The 10,565-nt window shown below is 38.5% G+C and overlaps 1 non-coding gene across 1 annotated transcript; it reads left to right on the top strand.

Moving 5' to 3' along the window:
• The first annotated feature begins 821 nt into the window (after positions 1-821).
• LOC145118276 (small nucleolar RNA R71) lies at positions 822-929 on the top strand. Its single transcript, XR_013713235.1, has one exon. It is a non-coding gene; the product is annotated as a small nucleolar RNA R71 (small nucleolar RNA).
• Positions 930-10,565: the final 9,636 nt, after the last annotated feature.

The raw sequence follows: 10,565 nt of genomic DNA, 5'->3' as shown, positions 1-10,565 counted from the left end.
AGAGTGATGTTGTATTCCATCCAGCTTCTTACTAATTGAGTACTTCGACTATGATTACAAAGGGGGAGATTGTAAGGGTCGAATTGTTGTAATTAGTCGAAATGTATTTTGAACTCTTCGAATGTTTTGTAATGTATTTTACTAGGGCGCTTTATTCGAAGCTTAAGTGTCTAGGCCTTAGTATATTTTTTTGTACGCTTTCGGTTCCCTATAAATAGGGATATTTACTAGAGTTTGATAAGAGTTTTTACAGACCAGTCTATTGTACTCTGTAAACATTCGAAAGCGTAATCGAGCTGAAACAAGATCATATTTACGTCCGGTGTTCAATCTCGCATTCTTATCTAAATTTATACTCTGATTAATTCAATACTCGATTCTTTGATTCATCAGCAACCATTCTTTCTTGGGCTTCCTCCAATCTTTATCATACCAATCACCACTCGAGTACCATACTTGCGCTTTTTCGATTCCCGTTCTCATCTAAATCATAATCTTTTATCAAGTGTGGTCTATTACAATTGTCACACCCTACTTGTATGGCACGTATAGACTGACCCATCTTGGTTATCCTCCGGTCCATATTATCGAGTTTCCCCACTACTATTGTGAATTCCTCCGAAGCTCCTTTACTTTTTACCTTACCTCTTGTAACGTCCTCATGAGAGTGTTGGTACTCTTTAGAGTGCTTCACGAATTCTTCTATTAATTCCTTGATTGTAGCAAGATTTTTTTTCGTCATTGGTCCTTGAGAATATAGGAGTTGCCTTGTGGTCAAGTTCACTCTGTCATAGAATATAGAAACTTCTTTCTGCACATTGAGATCATGTTGAGGGCAATTTCTTAGCAATCCCTTATATCTCTCCCAAGCTTCATATAAAGATTCACCATTTTCTTGTTGAAAGTTAGCAATATTCTTCTTTGACCTTGAAACCTTTGAAGGAGGAATGAACTGCTGAATGAATTCTTCTCGAAGGTTGGCCCATGTTCGAATGGCTCCAGTGGAAGTGACTTGAGCCAACCTTTTGCTGTTCCTTTAAAATTTACTGGAAGCATCCTCAACAACACCATTCGTGTGGAACATTGGGAACATTAAAATAAATTCCAATGTCCAAAACTTCATCAATATGCTTGTAGGCATCTTCGTGATCCTTCCCATAAAATGGAATACCCTTACGCATAGCAAGAATATGCCCCTTGAGTTTGAAATTGGTGGCTGCTGGAATTTTGGGTGGTACAAGACCGAACTCGTTGTTGTTACATATCCACTTCTTGTACTCCTCCATCGTCATCTCCTCTATATTGGCCATTTCTTCTACTTCTCTTTTGAATTTGTCTTCTGAATCGTCCTCAATTCCTACCTCGTAACCAATGCCCTTCTTATCTGGAACCACTACTTGATTCGTCGACCTTTTTATCTTTCTTCTTATGGAACGTGGTCTTTGGATCTTAAAGTGGTTCTATAATCAAAAAGTTGGATCCCTAGTTATATATTACTGAAACAAAACAAAAGAAAAACCGTAAAAACGAACTAAAAAGTAAATAAACGAAAAACTAAAAAACGCCAGTTCTCACGTCATGACAGAGGGTCTATCACTTCGTGAACACTGTAAAATCAAAAAAACTATTTTAAACAGAAATTAACTTTTTGCGGTGTTTTCCCCACAAAAAGAGTCGATAAACCTCAAACAATTAAATTAAAAACTGAAATAAGTTGTTCCCCGGCAAAGACACCAAGAACTTGATGTGCAGATTTATATCTAGTAGTTTTAAATTTATAACCTAACAAAACTTATATTTTAATACACATATAGACAGTGTACCTAGTCAGATTATAGTATAGAAAAGTAAGTTGGATATTGAACACATGAAATGGCATTTACCTAATAAAATAATTACTAAAAATTAATATAAGAACAATAGCTAAAATGGGAGGGGGGGGGGGGGTTTATCTGATTTTGCAAGTTCAAATTAACTTAACTACTCAATAAACTCAAAACCAAGCAAACAACTAACTAGAGTAAATTGTAATAAGGAGAATGAAGACACTTCCGTTTAGCTTTGATCCCCCCTTTTTCCTATGGTTAGTTTCAAGACGTGCATTAATTCAGTTGGTTACTAATATTAAAGTTATTAGAAGTCTTGATCCGATCTCCTAACGTTTTCACCAATTTATGAACTAGGCAATGATCATACACAAGTGGACACTGAATTGACTATGTAAGATTATTGGGATATGTAAGATATATCTAAGATTAACTAACTATGATCAAGACAAATAACCAAACACAATTATGATTAAATTATGTTCTTTAACACAGTTAAAGTTACTATCTTTATTACCTAATCTAGGATTTAATTAATCACTAGCTCTAGTAATTTAATGGTCATAAACAACTAGGTAAACAAGTTTAAAGTGATCATTCAACTACAAATAACTTGAAATATAGGCAACAAGATTTAAACAAGTAACATGCTATGTATTGATAAATCAAACACAAGCTAAACCAACTTCATAAAATCCATGATGTAACATCCCAGAATTTCATTTTTGATTAAGTTATTATAAAAATAATTAGTATAGAAACATCAATAATAACATCCCATGTCAAAAACCAAAGTGTCAATAATCAAAACATGTTAACATAAAACAATATCAGAGTGTAATCCCAAAGATCTCATGTGCGGAAAACATAGTGTGACGCGTTGCGATCATGCCAACTCCTTTCCTTTGAAAACAAAGTACCTGAAACCAAAACTGTAAACCGTAAGCACGAACCTTAGTGAATTCCCCCATCATACCACATACCATACAAAAAACATACTGTCAGGCATATCTGGATGCCCGTCCTACCCTGCTGAGCATATCTGGGTGCTTAACCTTCCCTTGCCAGGCATACCGCGGTGCCCGACCTACCCCTGTTAAGCATATCTAGGTGCTCGACCTACCCTGCCAGGCATATATGGGTGCCCGACCTACCCTCCCGTTTATTTCAAAAGGTTACGGAGACTATTTCACCCCTACCACTACCACATAATAACATAGCATAACATACTGTCAGACATATCTAGGTGCCCAACTTACCCTGTCGGTCCTTACCACCGATACTGGGGTCTGTCCACCCCTCCTACCACAATCACATAATATCATAGCATAACATATTGTCAGGCATATATGGGTGCCCGACCTACCCTGTCGGTCCTTACAACCAATACTGGGGTCTATCCACCCCTCCTACTACTATCACATAATATCATAGCATACTAACACATAACTCATAACAGATAGTGGCATACCAGAAAATTATCACACAGACAATTATCTTAACTATAATCAACTACTAGTGGGCCGGCATTGGTGCCTTCGACCCACTTCTACTAGAAGGTAACTCACCTCGCACTGCTGAAGTCCCGCAGACAAAACTCTAGCTGCTGGATGACAGATTCCCGAACTGTCAATCATCAAAATAACATCCAATCAGTAATTAGGTTCCAACATATATCCATAAGTCCATGCTTGGGGTAAAAGGCTACTTTACCCCCATCTTAGCTTGATTCAAGCTCAAGGCCCAATCCAAGGCCCAAAAGTCAAACTATGAATTAAATCCCAACCTATGGCTCAATTTTCCAAATTGGGCCCAAACCTTTACATGGTCTTACCGTAAGGCCCAACCATTTCTTCCAGTCCAAACATTTGCCATTCCAATGGTCCAACCTCTTATTATCCTTATGGCCCAGTTTTGGCCCATCTATGGCCCAATTTTCCAAATGGGGCCCAAACCCTAACATGGGCCTTACCCTAAAGCCCATCCAAATATTCTTAGTCCATATGATTGTTCTTGGATGGCCCATGAATAGCCTAATCACCAAAGCCCAATAGAAAGGCCCAACTTAAGGCCTAAGCAAGATTAGGGTTTCACATAAAATGACGATCAGGGTTAAGTGTTTCTTACTTAACCCATTAAGGACTTAATTCATTAAGTCGATTAATCTACTAGGTTAAGCATATAGTGTGGTTGGGATGAATACATAATCCCAACCCGGCCATCCAAAATGCGGGCCCCGACACTCCAAAACCAATATATCCAAAATTAGGGTTTTCTAAACCCTAATTAGGGTTTCCAACCCAATCACAACCCAATTAGGCCCAAAAGCTAAGTCATTAGATCAATTAGGGTTTCATTAGGTCAACTAGGGTTTCATTAGGTCAACTAGGGCTAAAAAAGTCGGGCACCACCCACTACCACCACGGGTTTGTGGTGGTCAACAGCGGCTCACGGCGGCGGCCACCACCTCACGGTGGTGGTTATGGTTCTAGTCCAATTATGTCCAACATCCCAAAAGCAGTCTAACACAAGCAAAATCACACCGCCACCAAACATGGTGGCTGATGGCGGCAGCCACCACCTCACGGTGGTGGTTATGAGTTTTCTTTGATTATTCTGTCACCGATTACAAACATACAACACAAAATCCCAAATAACCACACACACATACTAAGATAAACACACACATACAACCACCCTTGTGGTGGCCGGCGGTGGTACATGGTGGCAGCCACCACCTCACGGTGGTGGTGGTGGCTTTCTTGCTTTTCCGGCCAAACGAAACACACATACGCCCTCATAGCAGAAATACACACACATGTTTCTGATTTGCAAAATGCACCCCAGCCACCCACCTGGTGGCGTTTGGCGACAACAACAGCAATAATAGCGGCAACAGCGGCGGCACAACAACGGTCACGACGTTTGGCGGCAGCCCTCATCGGTTCGCGACTCCTCACCATCGCCCGCAGCGAGACGGGGACGATGGTCGTTCCAGTGCACTCTTCGGGGGTTCACGACCTACTCACGACGAACATGGTGTGCTCCATAGTCCTTGGCGGTCCTCCGGTTACCCACGGATTCCGGCATCACGAGCTTGACTGGGCGGCGGTCATGTCTGAGGCTCAGCACCGGATAAATTAAGAAGGAGAGTTGTGACAGCTAACGATGGCAACAACAGTGCTAGAATGGCCTCCCACCCGCGGTCCTCATCGTCGTCGTCGGAAGCAACCACGACACTGGATGACGGCTCTCAACGACGGCAGCAGCGTCAGATGGAAACGGTATGCTAGCCGGTCTTGCCTGATCGGAACAACGAAGAAAGGGTGGCAGATGGAGGTTGGGGAAGGAGAGTGGCGGCTATTCCATCGATTATCGTTAGGGTTTAGAAAGGTGGCGGGTTCATATACCCGACTCCCTTAAATTTATTGCCATAATGACAAGAATGGCCCCTCCCCATAAGCATCTTTTCACACAAGGCCCATAATTTACTCGTCATACCCCTGATCCCATAATTCCTTTCATATTAAGTCCAACAGTTACCAAACAGCCCCTCCTATACAAATTATTTTCAAATGAAGTCCATATGTTACCATTCAGCCCTTTATCCTCCAAAATCTATTCAAGTTAAGTCCCAATAATTTACCAAGTAGTCCCTGCCTTCATAAATATTTACAAAACCAATCCAAAACTTACACTTTTAACCCCCGACTTCTTAAATTCTGACAGTTAGCTCCTAGAGACCAACACCTTGCTATATAATTATTGATTTTAGGGCTACTATTCGTTCATTAATTTGTTTATTTATTTATTTAATAAACGGGGTGTTACACATGAAACAGTAGAAACTAACACATACTATTAGGGTTCATCATCACTAAACAGAAGCGTAATGAATAAGCTCATAATTGCATGAAAGAAACACATAAACACATAAGAAAGTAAAGTAGACATGATCAATCTAAGCAAATCGAATGTAAGATGTGATCTCTTGCTAGAATCTTCTAAAATCTTGATCTTCAATCTCCCCCTCCTTCCAATGGATGATTGTCATCGGTTTCTGTCCCAAAAATCGTCCTTAATCTCTGGATTCCTCTCAAATCGATTTATTGTTCGATATATGTAGTTTCCATAATTATGCTCTCCACGTTGTGACCATCAGGGTGTCACAATGTGAACTCTGTAATTATCCCGTATTTGCCAAGGAAACTTGTACCTTTATGTGCATCAATCTTCTGGAACATAGTCACAACATGAGAGACTATATGTTACGTCGTGATCTTGAATTTCACACATGGGATCGAGATCCTTCCATTTGCCATGCTGTGGATTTCAGATCACCACGTCGTGGGACTTATTTTTTCTTGATCTTTTCTCCTTTAAGCTCCTAGTTTCGACTCCAATCCTCCAAGTATCCAACTTTTGTCTGTTTTAGTCCCTTTTCTTCAAGAATTTCCTCTTTGGCTGCAACATAGAATTTAACTTAATAAGTACCAAATATCTTTGCATTTTACCAAAATATAGCTTAAAATGTATTAAAATAATGCCTAAAAATGTTTATAAATATGGAAATATCATGGTCCATATACCGACCAGGTACCTAAATTGTGAGGATACCATATAGAGTTGGCGGCTCATTGTCACACCCCCAAACCAGACGGCAGAAACATCCGGGGGTGGAGGACTTCATTTGTAGTATCACAACACATGCATTATAATAATCAGAGTACAAACAACCACTGCATTTAAAAAGTATAAATATTTACATGTGTTTCAACCTTGTATTATGAAACTAAGTAGTTGTACAAAAGAAGAAGATAAGACATAAATAGCTCCATCTTCTCAAAAGCTCGGGGTGTACCTGCCTACTGGTTCCCTGAGAATACAAGTAATTTGAAAAGAGAGTATCAACATAAAGTTGAGTGAGTGCATAAGTATTTATGTTTTGAAAGAATGTCTTCTGTTTCTTGAATATGTAACTATTTCCAGAAAACCTTATATTTTCTGTTGTATATGAAAAGTAGTTTTAGTTGCATAAATCTGTTCTATTTGTAAACCAATGTTCTGTGTTTGTAAACCAATGTTCTGTATTGGTAATCTTTTAGTAAACTTGTATCTGAGAGTATATCTGAATTCATCAACTGTTATTGTAAACTGTAATGTAATACTGTAAACTGTATCTCGTAAACTAGTACTTTGAAATAGTACATAAGTTTAATTAATTATACACTAACGTATTGTTAATATCTTTTAATGAGTTATTATAACCATACTGACTAGATGGCCTGACCCAACGCTATGAGTGCGCTGAAAGTTGATAACAGTTGTCACTCACAGGCGTGTATGCCTGACTATAGCTAGCAGTCCGAGTGCGGGGTTGTCAATCCCAAAGCCTTTGTTTAAAATGAATTAAACAAACTGTACTACTTGACTCATGAAAGCATATAAACGTTACATGTATAATAATTATGAAAACTCAATCATTCTGAAATAAATTATTACTAGTATGTTCTTGAATTAGTACTTTTAACTTGTATCTGAAAGAGTGTGTACGCTTGGATAGTTTTGAATTAAACCTTTGTTCTTGTAAAACAATGTACTCTAGTATGCTTGAATCATGAATTAATGTTCTGTGAATCATAAATTATACCTATTATAATTTATATGTACTTTCTGTATTGATACTTAGTATTAATGAATATAATCCCTTGCTCAACTTGTTACAAAGGATAATTGAAACTAAATGAATAAACTTTTATACTTGTATACATATACAAATATATATAAGTAAAATTTAATTGACACTCAGACAAATAACTGATACTTGTAATCCCACATTCAAACAAGGAAAAGGAACCAAAGTGGATTATCAGTCCTAAATCTTTTAAATCTTATTTATATAAATATATGTATACTAGTATGATTTTTGGGGAAAAATATAAGTTAATAAAATATTTAAAAGAAGTTTCACATTTTGAAATCCATTTTGGTGATTTGATGTCTTTTTGAAACAATCACTTAAAATCACTTGATTTGATGATACTGAAATTCATTTCGATAAGATGTTTGAAACCATTTGTTTTGATAATTGTAATCCATTTGAAATCATTTGATATAACACAAAATATTTGTGTTATACTTGTATTCCCCTCCTTAAAACAGTAAAAACTATGAAAATGTGGGGGTATGAACTCAGCTGTTGTAAGTTATTCAAATGTAAGATTGGTGTAGGATGCTAAGTGTCAAGTGAAGTCTTGAACACAACGGATCCTATTTAGCATATAATGAAACATATATGGATATAATTAGTGTTTATAACATCTAATCATGAAATGGAACAACCTTAGGGACTAGGAAACACTTGTAATGAAGTGTTAAACCACATAGGGTTGCATATAAGGGATGTATAGCCTTACGTAGGAGTTTACGGCCCAAATGGTAATACCCCCATGAGTTTACATCCCATGGGTTTACGGCCCTATGAGTTTACGACCGTAAACTCATGGTATTTTGTGTGATAAGGTCTTACAATCATGAAAGAAGTGATCTAGTCTAATGTCTAAGCCTTAGGAAGAAGTTATGGTTCTTATGTCACACTAATGAGGGTTTACGGCCAAGGGAGATTGTCTTGGCCGTAAACTCTCTTTGATCTTGGATATTGGATGATTCTAAGTAGCATAATTAGTAAGTACTACACATAGGAAGGTACTCAAGAGTTTAGAAGCCTTTAGGGGGTCTAAGGCCGACAAATGCACCCTTAACAAGGGTTTACGACCAAGGGAGATGGTCTTGGCCGTAAACTCCCTTTGTTCTTGTCCAATGGATGTTTTCTAAGTGTTCTTCAAGTATTACAAGTATAAAACAAGCTCAGGAGAGAGTACTTACGATATAGAAGCTTGAAAGGGTGATTAATGTCCAAATACACTAGTGTGTTCTTGGTGTTCTTGGTGAAATGAAGAACACTTGATGATCTAACCAAAAGAAGATATTTCATGGATGAAATCATATATATTCACTAGATATGGAAGGATATCAAGTTGAAATTGGAAAGATCACTTACTAGATTGAAGATTTTGATGAAAATTCTTAAGATATTTGAGAGCAAATCCAATTTCTAGGCTTGAAATGTGAAAAGTGATTGAAAATGACTAAGGACCATATATATAGTATGGAGTTTACGGCCACCATGACCGTAAACTCATGGTCTCTGGCCGTAAACTCCTCATTTGAGGGTTTATGGCTTGCTTTGTAGGTTACAATTTCAATTGGCACTTCCTTTCACTCATTCCTTTGGTGCACTAGGCTCAGAATGCACAAACAGACTCTAAACAGTGCTAAAAGTTAGCAGAAACAAGTCTGAATTTGATTGAACTGAATGGTTTGTACAAGATAGAAATTTCGGGTTGTCACATTTCCCCCCGTTAGAGAGAATTTCGTCCCGAAATTAGAGTTTAAGTAAATAAGCAATTACAAATAACTAAGTGAAAAGACGAGGATATTTTAATTTCATTTGATGCTATCGCTCCCAAGTGAATTCAGGTCCTCGCTTGGCATTCCAGCGAACCTTCACTATAGGAATATGGCTTTGCTTTGTCTGCTTGACCTCTCAGTCCATAATTTCTACTGGTTCTTTCACGAAATTGAGGCTCTCGTTGATCTCGATTTCGTCAAGTGGAATAACAAGAGTCTCGTTGGAAAGACACTTTTTAAAGTTTGAGACGTGGAAAATGGGATGTATGTTACTTAATTCTTGAGGTAGTCGGATTTTGTAAGCTACGGGACCAATTCTAGCTAGAATCTCGAATGGTCCTATATACCTTGGATTCAACTTGTCACGCTTTCCAAAGCGTATCATGCCCTTCCAGGGTGAGGCCTTCAACATGACACGATCACCAACCTGGAACTCCAAAGGTTTTCTTCTTTTGCCGGCGTAGATTTTCTGTCTATCTCTGGAAGTTTTAAGTCATTCCCGGATTTGTACGATTTTCTCTATGGTTTCGCGAATGATTTCCGGACCAATGAGGGTACTGTCAGGAATTCGACTTCTAGCTAGCTGCGTGCCACCCACTTCAGCCCAACACAGAGGTGATCTGCACTTGCGGCCATAGAGAGCTTCGAAAGGAGCAGCCTTTATGCTAGTGTGATAACTATTGTTGTAAGAGAATTCGACAAGGGGTAAATGAGTATCCCATGCCTTACCAAAGTCTATCACGCAAGCTCGCAACATATCTTCCAAAGTTTGAATCGTCCTCTCACTTTGTCCGTCAGTTTGTGGATGGTAGGCTGTACTCATATCCAACCTAGTTCCCAAAGATTTTTGTAAAGACTGCCAGAAACTAGAAGTGAATCTACTATCTCGATCAGAAATAATAGATATTGGAACACCATGCAGTCTAATGATTTCCTTGAGGTAAGTTCTTGTTAGCTTCTCCATCTTGTCGGTTTCTTTCATTGGTAAGAAGTGTGCGGATTTGGTTAATCTATCGACGATCACCCAAATAGGATCATAAACACCCGATGTCTTGGGTAAATTGGTTATGAAATCCATTGTAATCCGCTCCCACTTCCATTCAGGGATTTCAGGTTGTTGCAATAAACCTGAGGGTTTCTAGTATTCTACCTTCACCTTGGCACAAGTAAGGCACTTGCCCACAAAGGTAGCAATTTCGGCCTTCATGTTTGGCCACCAGTATAGTTTCTTGAGGTCCAGGTACATCTTGTCTGAACCTGGATGAATGG

Source organism: Lactuca virosa, chromosome 5 (assembly GCF_052849685.1).
Source record: "Lactuca virosa cultivar CGN04683 chromosome 5, Lactuca_virosa_CGN04683_v6, whole genome shotgun sequence".
Taxonomy (NCBI): Eukaryota; Viridiplantae; Streptophyta; class Magnoliopsida; order Asterales; family Asteraceae; genus Lactuca; species Lactuca virosa.
Note: the sequence above shows the minus strand (reverse complement) of the source record. Positions and strands in the feature narration are given on the sequence as shown.